Genomic DNA, 16867 nt, shown 5'->3' with positions numbered 1-16867 from the left:
TTTTGATCTCCGATAAGAAAACAATTGTTAACTCAGTCGCTAAGTAATAAATTGTCATTAGTTCAGTTCCTAAGTTGTAAAAATCATCACTAAGTTGCAGGAGGAACCAAAAGTGTGAATGAAATTTTTTAAGAGAATCGTTCTTTGAAGGAAATATTTTGAGGAACTAAAAATGAAATTTGAGATATTTACGAGTACCGCAAACATATTTAACCAAAATTTAAAAGACTAATTTTAACATTCTATAATATAAACATACATTATTAAAGATCACAACATAGTCAAAATCATAATTTTTTCAAAAATAATTTTTATGAAAAACTATTTAAAATAACTTCAAAATTAAGTGATTTTTAAAAAATTTAATACCTAAAAAAAAGTTTTGAAAAAATACCTAAGATAATATTTTAAGAATAACTATTTAAATTAATTTTTTATTTAAAAATTGTAAAAAGAAAAAGCTTACATCAAAATATGTAATATTATAAAATCTATTTAAAACAAAACAAACAACCTAAGAACCCATGCTTTAATATCTATGGGCGACTAGTATTAGGTGAAGAGTTACATTTATGCAGATGAATTTCTACAAATATTCTGCAATAAATCAAACCTAAAAGTAAAATTTGGACGGCTTGAATTATTAACATTAAAAATATGGAAAGTAGTGTGCATCTAAGTCAATTACTGTGTTCGGATAACCCTACTAAGGCAAACCAGAATCTTCAAATTCTTATGGGTTTAACTAGTATATGCCGAAAGAGTATGTTTTTTTATAGCTCACAAAATCACCGAAAGAGAGAGAAAATACATATAAAACATGTAGGGTGGTGATAGGTACACTAATACATTTTATTCACATATTCTCTAGTATTTACTTTTTATTAAATAATGATGCAATTAAAGGTAAATCTTTACTAAAGTTCTATGTGAAATTACTTCTCTATATATTCTTAAATAATGACTTTAATTGACTTTTGTTACACACATTCTTAGGTGGCTGGATATGAGATGTTAACACATTGACCTCCCCCATAATCAACACAAACACACGCTTCGCAAGTTGATAACAACTAAGCCAAACGCAAACAGCAATAAGGCACACACTGTTGAATTTTACCACAAGATAAACCTAAGACTTAAATCTAATTTTGATTCTATATATTTTTGTAATGTATAATTTTTGTTCTCTACTTCAAAATATATCAGGCTGTTTTGTTTTCTTATAGGATAAGGACTTAGAGCATATGCATTAATCTACATTGAATTTTCAAACAATTGATTTATGTTTAAGCATTTGGAATTGAAAGTTAGGTGATTGTATTAGAAATGAAATGAAATTAGAATATTGTTTTGCATACATAACACTACCAATAGAGGACTATATGACTTGGTTGCGTATTGAAAAGTATCTAAGAAATATTTTGTTTTATTTTTATCTGATTTTTTGTGTGACTAGATGTATTAATTAATTTATAATTTGTACTTTAACTTTTGAAAATGATATTGTGTAATAAATATTTTTAGTGTTAGATGAACATGACTAAAAATAAGCCCACTTAATAGAAATGTTTGTAGTATTTGAATAACTTTGGCCGATATGACAGGTAAGAAGACGGAAGATTGTATTGTAGAATCTCATATTCCTCTCTTGTTGATGTTTCATACTCTGTATGAATGATCTAATCACTATAACCTCACGAAGAATTAACAAAACTGTTATAGTCGATCCCTCACGAAATAACTCACTAACCACTACCAGGAACTTTCTATTCTTAGCCCACCAACGTAAGCAGGGTTAGGCGATGTATAGAACGTTAATTATCTATGCCATTACTCGGGGTCTCCTATCCCTATTCAACCAACGTAAGTACAACAATTGCCGTAAGTACAACAATTGAGAAACAGGTTCATCAAAACACAACTTAACCTAGAAGAATTCAGTTACTCATAGTGTAATTAAAAATATCACAATTGATAAACAATGATAACATAAGAAGTCCCTTGAAGAGATGACCTCCAATGACTTCAAATGCTCCAAAAATTATCATGTGTGCTCTCTAATTCGTGCTTCAATCTCCCAAAATCGTAACCCTTGGGAAAGTGCTGAAAAACCTCTTTTAAAGGTACCAGAATGGACCAGAACGCGTCAGGAAAAAGGCCCAAAAGAGTGATCATCGCACACATGATACCCTGCATCGCGTGCGCGATGGTGGATGTGATTATTTCTGAAACTTCACTCTTTTTTGCTCATTTTCACTCAAATTTTCACTAAGTTCACAATTTGCATATTTAGCTATTTTTCTCTCATTCTTTGATCATTCTTCCTAAAATTTGTTCGACTTTCACTTATTTTTCTATGATTCTTCAACTAAATATATGAAATGGCAGATTGTCATCAGTAGTCTTGACGAATACTAGAACATACCGCAATAACATATGATAAAGACACATGGAAAGGTTGAAATTTCCACGGTCACAATATTGTCTTTGGAGGTCCATGTTGAAATGCCCTAGTGGTCGTTCCTCATTATAGTTCATAGTTTCGTGAACCATGAATAACATATTTGATGGTCAAATTGGATGACATTATGAGTGTTGGAATTTAAAACTTCTACATCCCATTTATACAATTTTTTGTGTATACTTAGCATGTAGCCAACATTTTTGTCCAATCATGTCTTATTTGTCCAAACAATGCTTCCAAACTATAGTATGTTGACTTTACCAAAGCCATAATTTGAAGGTTGTGAGTAACCTAAAACATTGAATTCATTAACACAACAAGGTTAGTTGTCATGTGGCCCCATTGTCGACCATCGTCATACGTTCATGCCCATTTTTTTATCAAAAGATATTGTCAACCCACCTTAAAGTTTGTAGATTTGCTAGATTCATTTCATCGCGGTAGTATAGTACCTTGATGTTCCTCTTGTATTTTATTCTGCTTTGCTTAATAAAATAATCCATTCTATTATGTATGTTCTGTATATTACAAATGTAATATGTATTATGGTGTCACATAACAATTCATCTTGATTTTCAATATTCCCTCTTTCATGCTTTCGTTTTCCAAAATTAAGGTCATTCGTCAAATCAATTTCTTTCCCAAATTCGTCAAAATCTTGCATGGCTTTTGATCAACACAATGAATTTGTCAATGACAACGACTCTTCCACGACCATCACTGTAACACCCTAAACCCCACATATAATTTATCGCATAAATTAAATATAAAATAAAACCGCGTAGGGTGTCACACATTCATAACACACATGACCTGCTCCGTAACACGGGGTTTCAACAGTAAATTTCAATACACACATTTGTAATAAGGATGTTTACACGACATCCTACTTATCTGAATCATACCTGGGATGTTTACACGACATCCTTCTCATTTGATCGGCATTATATATTCATAAAATAAGACATTCATAACTTGTCACTGCATGCTCACTTCCATTTTAAAGTATCATCGCAGCAGAATTATCATCACAATTATGGAAGATAAAGCAAATAATAACATCTAGTCTTAACTTCAATTGCAATAACAAAATAAGAGATATCTAATCAATCAACTCAACATCTTAAGAATTCTCAACAACAAAATTAGTCTTATGACTCCAACATGATCAAACATAAGGAATAAAGTAAGTGTTTAACCCAACCCGATGTTACATGATCAGAGCAAGGTACCACTAGTAAAAGAGACAAAATAAAGAAGTAATCCAAGAGATACCTTCCACTTACTTCAGAAATACTACTCTTGAGTATCTGCACGATGCCCATGTAAAGACAACATTCAAACAGAAGGGGTGAGAATTCATTTCAATAATAATTATATAGAATGAAGAATAGAGTACAACATTTACACAATCATGCACAACAATATATCACATTCTTACATCCAAATCATAATCAACATCATACACGACAACATCAAAATTATCATCAACATCATACAAATCCATATCTCAATTATCATTAACATCATATGCAACAACATCTCATCCAACAACACATCAACAATAATCAATACAAATGCAACACTTATGCAATGTACTCAACACCGACTCAACATGCACATGGTACCAAAATGAACACTCAGGTTCATCTCACTCCATGATCCCCACCATAGGATTGACTCCCTCTTGGAACCAGAGCACACGAAAATCGCTACCATCACCATAGGTAACGCTTCACTAATCCCCCATAATAGGAATTAGCTACCCGCGCCCGATCCATCACCATGGGATCGAGGCTCACCAAAAATCATTACCATCAACATATGTAACGCTTCACTAATCCCTTATAATAAGAATTAGCTACTCGCACCAAATCCATCACCATAGAATCGAGGCTCACCAAAATTGGACCGAAGCTGGTACACCAAGATGCATGACTCTCAAATAACATGCATTAACACAATAAGGTTCACCTAAAGGATCCCCACACACATCTCATCATTTATGCATCACATCATTCATCATGTAACAAACAATTCATGTTACCATATGAATAATATCAACAAATAACAACAACTCATCAACATCTTAACATCATCGACATAACAACATAATTATCACACAATGATATTACAACAATGCAATGATTCATCAACCAAACGTATAAACAAATATATTTATCAATACAGTAGGCATGTGAATATTATTCAAACATATCAAAAATCACTACCATGTTTTAGGTCTTAGAGTTAGCTTTCTAACGCTTCAAACGCCATCAAAATCGGACTTACGAAATGAAAGTTATCACCAAAATCGTCGGGATGTGTCAACAATTCATTAACCGAACGTAAGAACAAAAACTTCACCAACACAGTAGGCATAGGAATAATATTAAATCAATTCACTTATCACCATCACATTATATCTCTTAGAGTCACCTTTCTAATGCTTTAGACCCCAACCCAAAATGATTCACGAGTTGAAAGTTATGATTAAAACCGTGCATGAAGGCGTTACTAAAAAGTTGTTGTTTTCTAAATTTTCTGATATAATTTTCATCTTCTTCAATCCCAAAAACGTCCATGAAATAAGCTCCACAATTATTTTATTCCTGAAACAAAGTTATAGCCCTCTGTTTCAAATATCCAACGCTTCAAACGACACTCGATTTGGACTTACGGATCAAAAGTTATGGTCAAAGCGATTTCGACCAAAAAACACAATAAAGGGCTCGCGATTGTGACGGACAGAATGCAGAATTTTCTGCGTTTTTCATCGTTGGAGGCCTTCCGGACCTCCAATTTCGATTCCATAAAAAGCTAAACGTTCAGGAAATTGCAACCTATGAAATACTATAATTATCTCATATTAATTTACAGTTTTAACACAATTAAATCATCTAATTATTGTTTCAAGATTATGCCTAAAACCTTCAAAATTGCAACAATAGTGAATATAAGTTCAATCATCAAAATAGAAAGCTACACACATATAAGACATATGAAATTTATCATATAATCATCATAGCATCCAAATTCAAAATTATGAATTAAAACACTCAACCCTAAGGAGGTTAAGGGTTCCTCCATTCTATCATTATATCATACCCTTTACTATTGCAACAAGTTCTCACCCTTACCTTAGATTTTCCAACAAGATGCACACTTCAGGCTCTAACAATGGAGTTTTCTTTTAGCCATATCCCTTGCCTCTTCTCACCACAAAATTCTATTTTACGTAAAACCCTCCAAACTCTCTTACTAATATTTTTATCATTAACCTAATCCCCCTCAATTAGGAACTTCCACCATTGCCCTCACTTATCATATTATTTACCACCATACCCCTCTTGGCTCAATTTTCTTTTAATAAAATAATACTAATAATATTATTTCTACTCTTCTATTTTATTCCAATCAATTAAATAAAATAGTTATAGGCTAATTATTAAAAATTCTCATTATCCCCATTAAATAAGTAAAATAACTAAATTTCATTATTTAATTAAGATGCTCATATTCTAGTTATTTTTATTTATTTATTTAATTAATTCGAATAAAACACTATTTATTTCAATCACTAATTAAAATTCTAATTAATTATCAACAACTATACCAAACTCTTACTGCCTCCATACTTCTATTTCAAGGATACCTACCCCCACAATCATACACAATTAATTTAAAATACCCATTAATTAAATAAAAATCTAAATAATTCAAATTAATTAATTAATTAAATTCGGGGTGTTACAACTCACCCTCACTTAAGAAATTTTCGCCCTCGAAAATTACTTGAGGAAAATAGAGTCGGATATGACTCCTTCATCTGCTTCTCACGTTCTCAAGTCATGCTCCCACCAGTTGGTCCACCCCAAACTACCTTCACTAAGGCAACCTCTTTACCATGAATCGATTTCACTTCCCGATCCTCTATTTGCACAGGTGATACATCAACAGTCAGATTATCTCCCACATACACATTATCCACTTGGATCACATGAGATGGATCCAAAATATATCTCCTCAACTGAGACCCGTGAAAAACATCATGAAGATTAGCAAGCAGCGACAGCAAAAGGATCCTATAGGCCACCTCTCCTATCCTCTGTAAAATCTGGTACGCGCCAACAAAACGTGGTGTGAGCTTTCGAGACTTCAAAGCTCAGCCCACACCAGTTACCGACGTAACCCTCAAAAACATGTGATCTCCCTCCTAGAGCTCAAGCGTTTTCCTCCTCTTGTCATGGTAACTTTTATGACGACTCTGCGATGCTTTCATCTTTTCTTGGATCATCTTGATCTTTTCAGTCGTCAAGTGAACAATCTCAGGTCCGAGCACAAAATGTTCGCCTAACTCATACTAACATAAATAAGTTCTACATCTCCTACCATAAAACGCCTCATATGGTCCATTTTGATACTAGAATAGAAACTGTTGTTGTAGGTAAACTCAATCAATGACAAGTAGTTATCACAAGTACCTCCTTGTTCTAATACATAAACCCTCAATAGGTCCTCCAAAGATTGGATAGTCCTCTTTATTTGATCGTCCGTCTATGTAAGAGAAGAAGAACTCAACTTCAACTTAGTACCCAAAGTAGCCCGCAGACTCTCCCAAAACCTCGATGTAAATCTCGGATCTCTATCTGATACAATACTTGAAGGATTACCATTCAACTTCACAACATCATCAATATACTATTCATTCAGCTTCTGCAAAGGATAATTGTCCTCATTGGTACAAACTGAGCCGATTTGGTCAATCTATCCATAATCACCCAAATTGAATTGCATCCCTTTGAAGTCTTCGGTAAATCTGTTAGAAAATCCCTGAAAATACTCCTATTTCCACTATGGAATATTCAATGGTTGCATCAGACCCAACGACTTCTGATGCTCGATCTTTGACTTCTGACAGGTCAAACAAGCATACACGACTTTGGCATCCTCTTTCTTCATTCTTGGCCATCAAAACATCTTCTTCAAATCTTGATACATATTAGCATCAGGATAAATACTCAATCCACTTCTGCAACCCTCCTCAAGAATACTTCTATTAAATCCGGGTACATTAGAAACACAAATTCTATCTCTGAACATCATCACACCATTTTCATCAACTCGGAAATCACATATGTTACCTTGGTTGATTAATGTGAGACGATCTATCAAACTCAAATCAGATATATGACCTTATCTTATCTCTTTAAGGATACCACTCGTCAACTTCAACATACCCCACTTCACACTATTAGGAGTTTCTCCACCCACTAACTCATATCTTTGAATTGCTCAATCAGTTCTAACTCTCGAGCCATAAGCATCGACCTGTGCAAAAACTTCTTACTCATTGCATCAGCTATAATATTAACTTTACTCGAATCGTAACTCAAATTAAAATCATAATCCTTTAAAAGTTCAAGTCATCTCCCCTGCCTCATATTCGACTCCTCTCATCAAATAAATATTTCAAACACTTGTGATCACTGAACACTTCGAATTTGGATCCAAATAGGTAGTGTCTCCAAATCTTCCACATGAATACCACCATTGTCAACTCAAGATCATGTGTAGGGTAATTCCTTTCATGAAATCTCAACTGTCTCTAAGCATAAGCCATAACTTGACCATTTTTCATTAACACACCTCCTAGACCCATCTTCGAAGCATCACAATATACAACAAAGCACTCACTTGGATTCGTCGAAATCAAAATTGGAGCAGCCATCAACTTTTTCTTGAGTTCCTGGAAACTCTTTTCACAATGCACATCCTAAACATATGCTAGACCCTTTCGAGTCAACTAAGTTAACAACAATGCTAAATTTGAAAAACCTTTAATGAACCTCCTGTAGTAACCAGTCAATCCAAGAAAAACTTCTAGTCTCAGTGGCATACCTCAGAGTCTCCCATTGTAACACGACATCTATCTTCAATAGATTCACAACTATACCACTACTAGAATCACATGATCAAGGAAACTCACTTTCTTTAACCTTAACTCACATTTGGAAAAACTTTGCGTACAGATAGTTCTCTTCCAATGCCTACAATACAATTATCAGATCACTCATAGCCTCATACTACCGCCCCTCTTCTTCACTAACGGCACCGACACACCCCACAGAGAAACACTTGGTTAAACAAACTTCTTCTGAAGTAAATGTTCTAGTTGCTTCTTCAATTCCCCAACTCTAAAGTAGACACCCTATAAGGAGTCATCGACACCGGACTAGTACCAGGTACTAAGTCTATAGAAAAATCCACTTCGCGCTCTGGAGGCAAATCACTGATGTCTTCAGGAAACACTTCAGGAAATTCTCACACTCCAGGAAGATCACGAACAACTACCTGTCCTCTAGCTTCCAACGAAGCTAACATCACAAACACTTGTTCCATATCCTTCACGGATTCTCTCACTTGCTTAGCTGATACAAACGTCAACTCTTCACCTCTATCAAATTCAAATTCACGCTCTAGAGGCAAGTTGCAGATATCTTTAGGAAAACATCAAGAATCACACACCACTGGCATAACACTAGTCGTCACACTTCTCTCTACTCTCCGAGAAACAACACTAACCATACCTGGTCGTTTTCCCTAAAGACTTCCCAACTTGACCGGCAGACAGGAATCTCGAATCCATAGCATCTTCAATGTTAGGAACAACACATGTTTAACATCACCTGAGCTCTTGCAATCAACGACACACTGCACCAACTTAACAAAACAATTGGTAAACACTTGGTTTAACTCCAACCAATTCATTCTGAGAATAACATCAACTTGTTCCAACAAAATACAAACCATACACATTGTAACACCCCGATAATAATATGGTAATTATTTAAATTAAGTTAATAATATATTTATTAATTTAATTAGATAATTGAATTATTATTATTATTAATTTGGAATTATTGAATTATTATTTTATTGGGATAATAAAATAAATTGGAAAATATATAAGTGTGAAATAAAGAAAAAGAGCCCAATTGGTAAAGAAAAGGTTTTCACGTGAACCAGAGAAGCGATTGAGAAAGAGGAGAAAGGGCAAAGAGGCAGAGCAAGAGGAAGAAGATTGGAGAAGAGAAGAGCTTGGAGCTTAGAGATTTCCGGATTAACTCAGGTAAGGGGGGTTATCGTCGTTTAATGGGTATTATGGGTTAGCATGTAATGGGTAGTGATAAACCGTTGAATTGACCCTAATTGGGATTGTCGAACGCTGAAAATTGTGATGGATATGTTGTGTAAAAAAACTGAAATTGAACCTGTAATTGAGTGTGTTGTAATTTCCCTAACGTATAGCTTTTTACGGAATTGGAATCGGAGGTCCGGAAGTCCTCTAACGGCGGAAAATGCGGAGAATTCTGCATTCTGCTTTGTGTTAGCGCAGGAACTACTGTTTTGTCTGCGTTAACCGGTTAACCCAGGGTGTTAACCGGTTAACACTGTTACGAGTTGAGAATTAGTGCTGTTTTGCCTGCGTTAACCGGTTAACCCAGGGCGTTAACCGGTTAACACTGTTAAGTTTTGGGCAGTAAGCGTGTTTTGCCTGCGTTAACCGGTTAACCCAGGGCGTTAACCGGTTAACGCTGTTGCAGAGTGGGAAAATTGTTAGTTTAAATGTTGTGTGCCTAATTGGTGGTTGCCTATATCAGTGTGTGATATGGTAGGGATTATTTCCCGCTATTTTGAGCAGTATAGGTATTTGTAGAGTGTGCTAATACTGTGTTCAATAATTTGAGATGATATGATGTTTTGACAAATGTGTTGAGGATGTATGATGATATGCATAATGTTGTGAATGTATATATTATGCATGTATTTGTGAATGGGCTGTTGTATGGCTTAGAGTGTGAGCATGTGTCCATTGTGAATTGTTGTTGATGTTGCATTGCTAGATGATTAGCATGTATAGCATAGCCCTTGGGGTTGTAGCTAATTCCCATGGTGAGGAATTAGTGAGTGAATTATTGTGGATTTGTTGTTGATGTTTGCATGCTAGGTGATTAGTGTGCATAGCATAGCCTTTGGGGCTGTAGCTAATTCCCATGGTGAGGAATTAGTGAGTGAGTCACTAGATCTCAAATGAGTGGGACTAGTGAGCTTAGTAGCCGTATCTGGATTTGATCGGTGAGCTTGAACTATATGTTCAAGAATAGTCGGTACCGCATGTGTGGGGTCTCATTGCATAATGTATGTATGGCGTATAATATGAATGGATGTATTCCAATATTATACGTGTGGTTGTGTTGACATTGAGTATGAGTATGATTGAGTTGATATTGCCGTTGCTGAATGTGTAATCTGAATTGGGTGATGAAATGTGTTATTTACTTAACATGACATGATAATTTATAATGCTTATTATATCGATTGAGGAACTCACCCTTACAACTATTTTTCAGGTAACGAGCAATGAGTTGAGTAGAAGCTAATGCTTGGAGTCTAGTGTAGTCTCCTTAGTGGGTCGTGCTCTGATAGATGTAACATCGGGATGGGATGTTTTAACTTGTTTTAAATGTTTTATTGTTAGTTATGAACCATTTTACATGTAAAGTTTTACATGATTGATGAGATTTCTATCCGCTGCGTTTTATGCAAATGCTTATGTTTTGAATTAATAAAAGAGCATGACCGTTATATTGGTGAATGGTGTGTAGTAACTGTGTGACACCCTTGATTGCATATTACTCTGATTGACACTTTGTTATTTTAATTAAATAATTGGGGTATTTAGAAGGGTGTTACATTAGTGGTATCAGAGCATAGTCGGTCGAGTCGAGTCGTAATTATTCTGTTTCCCCTGTACGGGATAGGTGTTGTGTAACCCTATCAGTACTTATTGTTTTAGCTTGTTGGGTTTTCAGAATAGAGATGGCTGGAAGAGGTAGAGATGATGCTGCGATTGCTGAGGCTCTGGGTATGCTAGCTGGAGTACTTGGAGGGAATCCGAATGTTGTGGGAATGGGAGCTGCTCGTCAATTGAGTGAGTTCCAGAAGAACAATCCTCCAATGTTCAAGGGAGCATACGATCCAGATGGCGCTCAGAAGTGGTTGAAGGAGACCGAGAGGATCTTCCGAGTAACTGAGTGTGCCGATAACCAGAAGGTCAGGTTCGGTACGCATATGCTGTCAGAAGAAGCTGATGATTGGTGGGTTGCTACCCGCACTGAGTTGGAAACTGCTGGGAATGCTGAAATCACTTGGGCTATGTTCAGAGAAAGATTCCTGAGGAAGTACTTTCCAGAAGATGTCAGAGGAAAGAAAGAGATAGAGTTCTTAGAGTTGAAGCAGGGTAACAAGTCTGTTACGGAGTATGCTGCTAAGTTCACAGAGCTGTCGAAGTATTACACTCCCTATAATGAGGCTGCTGGAGAATTTTCGAAATGTGTGAAGTTTGAGAACGGGTTGCGTCCCGAGATCAAACAGGCTATTGGATACCAACGGATCAGAGTGTTTTCTGACTTGATTGACTGTTGCAGGATTTTTGAACAGGATTCCAAAGCCAGAGCAGAGAGCTATCAGCAAAGGGTTGATAGGAAAGGCAAGAATCAGAATGATCGTGGAAAACCGTATGCAGCTGGCAAAGGTTTTCAGAGACAGAGTGGGATGAAGAGGCCTAGTGGGGGAGACTCTAGTGCCCCTGCTAAGTGTTATAGATGTGGTCGGGCTGGACATCGTGTCCATGAGTGTACCAGTGCTGAGATGAAGTGTTTCAAGTGTGGCAAAGGTGGTCATTTGGCTGCAGAGTGCCGGTTGAAGACTGTAACTTGTTTCAACTGTGGAGAGGTGGGTCATATCAGTCCACAGTGTCCTAAGCCGAAGAAAGAGAATCAGTCAGGAGGCAAGGTCTTTGCCTTATCGGGTTCTGAGACTTCTGCAGATGATCGTTTGATCAGAGGTACGTGTTATATTAATGGCTTTCCTCTTGTAGCTATTATCGACACAGGTGCTACTCATTCCTTTATATCTTTGGATTGTGCTGTGAAACTTAAGTTAGAGATATCTGAGATGTATGGTAGTATGGTGATTGATACTCCTGCAAAGGGTTCAGTGACTACTACTTCAGTTTGCTTGGGTTGTCCTTTGAGTATTTTTGGTAGAGATTTTGGGATAGACCTTGTGTGTCTTCCACTAGTGCAGATTGACGTTATCTTGGGTATGAACTGGTTGGTGTTTAACCGGGTTTCCATCAATTGTTTTGATAAGACTGTGATATTTCCTGAAGTTGAGGAAGGAAAGGATTTGTTTCTATCAGCGAGGCAGGTGAATGAGGAAGTAGCAGATGGGGCAGAGTTGTTTATGTTGTTAGCGACTTTGGAGGCTAAAGATAAACTGGCGATTTGTGATCTAACCGTGGTGTGTGATTTCCCTGATGTGTTTCCAAAAGAAGTGAATGAATTACCGCCAGAGCGTGAAGTTGAGTTCTCGATTGATTTGGTACCTGGTACTAGACCGATATCGATGGCTCCATATCGTATGTCTGCTGTTGAGTTAACTGAATTGAAGAGTCAGTTGGAAGATCTGTTGGATAAGAAGTTTATTCGTCCGAGTGTGTCACCGTGGGGTGCACCAGTGTTATTGGTTAAGAAGAAAGAAGGTACTATGAGGTTGTGTGTGGACTACAGGCAACTGAATAAAGTGACGATCAAGAATCGGTATCCTTTGCCGAGGATTGATGATTTGATGGATCAGTTGGTTGGTGCGAGTGTGTTCAGCAAAATAGATTTGAGATCGGGGTATCATCAGATACGTGTGAAAACTGAGGATATTCAGAAGACTGCTTTCAGAACAAGGTATGAACATTATGAGTATTCTGTAATGCCTTTTGGTGTGACTAATGCGCCTGGAGTATTTATGGAGTATATGAATAGGATTTTCCATCCGTACCTAGATAAGTTTGTTGTGGTGTTTATTGACGACATTTTGGTGTATTCGAAATCTGAAGAAGAGCATGCTGAGCATTTGAGAATGGTTTTAAGAGTTCTACGAGAAAAGAAGTTATTTGCTAAACTGTCAAAGTGTGAATTTTGGTTAGAAGAGGTTAGTTTTCTTGGTCATGTGATTTCAAGAGGTGGTGTTGCTGTTGATCCTTCTAAGATAGAAGCGGTGTCTAAGTGGGAAGCTCCGAAGTCTGTTGCTGAGATTCGAAGTTTCCTTGGATTGGCTGGTTATTATAGGAAGTTCATTGAGGGATTTTCTAAGTTGGCGTTACCGTTGACGATGTTGACCAGAAAGGGGCAAGCGTTTGTTTGGGACTCAAAATGTGAAGAAGGTTTCCAAGAGTTAAAGAGAAGGTTAACTATTGCTCCTATTCTGATATTACCGAGTCCGTCGGAACCATTTGAGGTTTACTGTGATGCTTCATTGTTGGGTTTGGGTGGTGTGTTGATGCAGAATAAGCAGGTTATAGCTTATGCTTCGAGACAACTGAGGGTTCATGAGAGGAACTATCCGACACATGATTTAGAGTTGGCAGCTGTGGTATTTGTTCTGAAATTATGGAGGCATTACTTGTATGGGTCAAGATTTGAGGTTTTCAGCGACCATAAAAGTTTAAAGTATTTGTTTGATCAGAAAGAGCTGAATATGAGACAGAGGAGATGGTTAGAATTTCTGAAGGATTATGACTTTGGTTTGAATTACCATCCGGGTAAAGCAAACGTAGTAGCTGATGCATTGAGTCGGAAATCATTGCATATGTCTATGTTAATGGTTAAAGAATTGGATTTAATTGAGCAGTTTAGAGATTTGAGTTTGGTGTGTGAGAGTACTCACAATAGTGTTAAACTGGGAATGTTGAAGTTAACGAGTAATATTTTGGATGAGATTAGAGAGGGTCTGAAATCCGATATGCTTTTGGTTGATAAGTTGACTTTAGTGAATCAAGGTCAAGGTGGTGAATTCAGAGTTGATGAGAATGGCATTTTGAAATTTGGTAATCGGGTGTGTATTCCGGATGTTACCGAACTTAAGAAGAGTATTCTTGAGGAAGGACATCGTAGTGGCCTGAGTATTCATCCTGGAGCTACGAAGATGTATCATGATTTGAAAAAGTTATTTTGGTGGCCGGGAATGAAGAAAGAAATTGCGAGTTTTGTTTATTCCTGTTTGACTTGTCAGAAGTCAAAGATTGAGCATCAGAAGCCGTCTGGGCTAATGCAACCGTTGACTATTCCAGAGTGGAAGTGGGATAGTATCAGTATGGATTTTGTTTCTGGTTTGCCGAGGACAAGTAAGAATTTTGAAGCTATTTGGGTGATTGAGGATAGATTGACGAAGTCGGCTTATTTCATTCCGATCAGAATGGATTATCCGTTAGAGAGATTAGCCGAGTTGTATATTGAGAAGATTGTAAGTTTGCATGGTATTCCGTCTGGTATTGTTTCGGACAGAGATCCTAGATTTACATCGAAGTTTTGGGAAGGTTTGCAGAGGGCTTTGGGAACTAAGCTGAGATTGAGTTCTGCATATCATCCGCAGACTGATGGTCAGACTGAGAGGACGATTCAGTCATTAGAGGATCTTTTGAGAGCTTGTGTTTTGGAAAAGGGAGGTGCTTGGGATTGTTATTTACCTTTGATTGAGTTTACCTACAACAATAGTTTTCATTCGAGTATTGGTATGGCACCGTTTGAAGCTTTGTATGGTAGGAGATGTCGGACACCTTTATGTTGGTATGAGTCCGGTGAGAGTGTTGTGGTTGGACCGGAGATTGTTCAACAGACTACGGAAAAGATTAAGATGATTCAGGAGAAGATGAGAATTGCTCAGAGTCGTCAGAAGAGTTATCATGATAAGAGGAGGAAGTCACTTGAGTTTCAAGAGGGAGATCATGTGTTTCTTCGTGTTACTCCGATAACTGGTGTTGGGCGAGCTTTGAAGTCGAAAAAGTTGACACCTCGATTCATTGGTCCTTATCAGATTTTGGAGAGGATAGGAGAGGTAGCCTATCGTATCGCTTTACCGCTGTCGCTTGCGAATTTGCATGAGGTTTTTCATGTGTCTCAGCTGAGGAGGTACATTCATGATCCGTCGCATGTAGTCCAAATAGATGATGTACAGGTGAGAGATAACCTGACTGTTGAAACATCACCTATGAGGATCGAGGATCGAGAATTGAAGCAGTTGCGGGGTAAAGAGATTGCCTTGGTGAAGGTAGCTTGGGGAGGACCAGCAGGTGGCAATGTGACTTGGGAACTGGAAAGTCAGATGAAGGAGTCTTATCCTGAGTTATTCGATTGAGGTATGTTTTCGAGGACGAAAACTCTTTTAGTGGGGGAGAGTTGTAACACCCCGATAATAATATGGTAATTATTTAAATTAAGTTAATAATATATTTATTAATTTAATTAGATAATTGGATTATTATTATTATTAATTTGGAATTATTGAATTATTATTTTATTGGGATAATAAAATAAATTGGAAAATATATAAGTGTGAAATAAAGAAAAAGAGCCCAATTGGTAAAGAAAAGGTTTTCACGTGAACCAGAGAAGCGATTGAGAAAGAGGAGAAAGGGCAAAGAGGCAGAGCAAGAGGAAGAAGATTGGAGAAGAGAAGAGCTTGGAGCTTAGAGATTTCCGGATTAACTCAGGTAAGGGGGGTTATCGTCGTTTAATGGGTATTATGGGTTAGCATGTAATGGGTAGTGATAAACCGTTGAATTGACCCTAATTGGGATTGTCGAACGCTGAAAATTGTGATGGATATGTTGTGTAAAAAAACTGAAATTGAACCTGTAATTGAGTGTGTTGTAATTTCCCTAACGTATAGCTTTTTACGGAATTGGAATCGGAGGTCCGGAAGTCCTCTAACGGCGGAAAATGCGGAGAATTCTGCATTCTGCTTTGTGTTAGCGCAGGAACTACTGTTTTGTCTGCGTTAACCGGTTAACCCAGGGTGTTAACCGGTTAACACTGTTACGAGTTGAGAATTAGTGTTGTTTTGCCTGCGTTAACCGGTTAACCCAGGGCGTTAACCGGTTAACACTGTTAAGTTTTGGGCAGTAAGCGTGTTTTGCCTGCGTTAACCGGTTAACCCAGGGCGTTAACCGGTTAACGCTGTTGCAGAGTGGGAAAATTGTTAGTTTAAATGTTGTGTGCCTAATTGGTGGTTGCCTATATCAGTGTGTGATATGGTAGGGATTATTTCCCGCTATTTTGAGCAGTATAGGTATTTGTAGAGTGTGCTAATACTGTGTTCAATAATTTGAGATGATATGATGTTTTGACAAATGTGTTGAGGATGTATGATGATATGCATAATGTTGTGAATGTATATATTATGCATGTATTTGTGAATGGGTTGTTGTATGACTTAGAGTGTGAGCATGTGTCCATTGTGAATTGTTGTTGATGTTGCATTGCTAGATGATTAGCATGTATA

Source organism: Lathyrus oleraceus, chromosome 3 (genome assembly GCF_024323335.1).
Source record: "Lathyrus oleraceus cultivar Zhongwan6 chromosome 3, CAAS_Psat_ZW6_1.0, whole genome shotgun sequence".
NCBI lineage: Eukaryota > Viridiplantae > Streptophyta > Magnoliopsida > Fabales > Fabaceae > Lathyrus > Lathyrus oleraceus.
This window is presented reverse-complemented; position numbering follows the sequence as displayed.